Raw genomic sequence first — 358 nt, 5'->3', positions numbered from 1 at the left:
TCCTTGCTGTCCAAGGGACTCTCAGGTGTCTTCTCCAGCACCACAATTTGTAATAATCAATTCTTCAGTGTTCTGCCTTCTTTATGGTCTAGTTCACACAACCATACGTGACCACTGGGAAGACCATAACCTTGACTATATGGGCCTTTGTCAGCAGAGTAATGTTTCTGATTTTCAACACACTGTTTAGGTTTGTCATAGATTTCCTGCCAAGAAGCAATTGTATTCTGATTTCATGGTTGCACTCACCATCCACAGTGATTTTAGAGCCCAAGAGGAGGAAATTTGTCACTACTTTTCCCCTTCTATGTGCATGAGTAATGGGACTGGATGCCATTATCTTAGTTTTTTTTTTTTT

The sequence above is a fragment of the Bison bison genome, unplaced genomic scaffold (assembly GCF_000754665.1).
Source record: "Bison bison bison isolate TAMUID 2011002044 unplaced genomic scaffold, Bison_UMD1.0 scf7180017864383, whole genome shotgun sequence".
Classification (NCBI taxonomy): Eukaryota; Metazoa; Chordata; class Mammalia; order Artiodactyla; family Bovidae; genus Bison; species Bison bison.
This window is presented reverse-complemented; position numbering follows the sequence as displayed.